Here is a 1,102-nt window from a genome sequence, read left to right on the forward strand (position 1 = left end):
ATATATATACATATATATATACGCACACTCACGTAAATATTCATACATATCTATCTATCTATCTATCTATCTATCTATCTATCTATCTATCTATCTATCTATCTATCTATCTAACCACGCTTGTACGTGTGTGCATGCACGTATGCAACTATGTATCTATACATCATGACATGAACTGCGAATTTCCAATGTAAGTGATATTCTATTTTAGAATAAGTGGGAGGGAAGGGAAAGGTTTGAGAGCAATGCGTAAAGCCTTTGATTTTCGCCCCCACCAAAAAAAAAAAAAAAAAAGGCAACAAAAAGCAAAAAAACAAATTAAGGACTAAAAAGTGAATCGAATAATATCCTGCTGGTCGGCACTTTCTCTTCAAGGAAAAGTCATTTCCTTATGACCTTTCTTACGAACCTAGAATGCAAAGTGCACCTATCTCAGAAAAAATTCTGCAAGAAAAATACTCTACATGACGCAGTAATATTTTACATGGATGTGTTTCTCGACAAGAAGGAAAAGATGACAATATAAACCTGAAGTGTATCCTGTCCAGGACTTGCGACCGCTACATCACATTTTGAAGTTTATGGTTTCGCAATGCAAGTGCAAGGCATAGCTACAAAACATCTCATAACCAAGACAGCGAAGCTGTTAAAACTTTTTGATGCACTCGCAACTGTCAACTATGGCACTTTTCTATGGAGGATATAACACATGTAATAAGCAGCTACCCGAAGTGCCATCAAAGTACTGCGTCCTAATGTGACATGATGTTGTTGCTAAAACAACATACTATTTATCTGTGATAAATATGAAAGGTTGCCCTATGATAAATATAAGCAGCATCCCTACTATAGAATGCACACATGTATATCAGCACATGGAAAGCTGGCGGAACATTTTCACCAAAACTACCAAGTGCAAGCATAATAGATCTGACATAGTTTTTTGGGACGATAAAGAAAAGTCATGTACAATCTTCGTTCTTCGTCGCCCTTTTAAAGCCTAGCCAGGCTCATGGGCCCGGTTTCCAGGTTTCTATGGCGTATGTGTTCCTCCCAGCTGGACGGGACGCCAGTCTATAGCAGCGCTACTCAAGAAACAGGA

The sequence above is a fragment of the Octopus bimaculoides genome, chromosome 7, assembly GCF_001194135.2.
Source record: "Octopus bimaculoides isolate UCB-OBI-ISO-001 chromosome 7, ASM119413v2, whole genome shotgun sequence".
Taxonomy (NCBI): domain Eukaryota; kingdom Metazoa; phylum Mollusca; class Cephalopoda; order Octopoda; family Octopodidae; genus Octopus; species Octopus bimaculoides.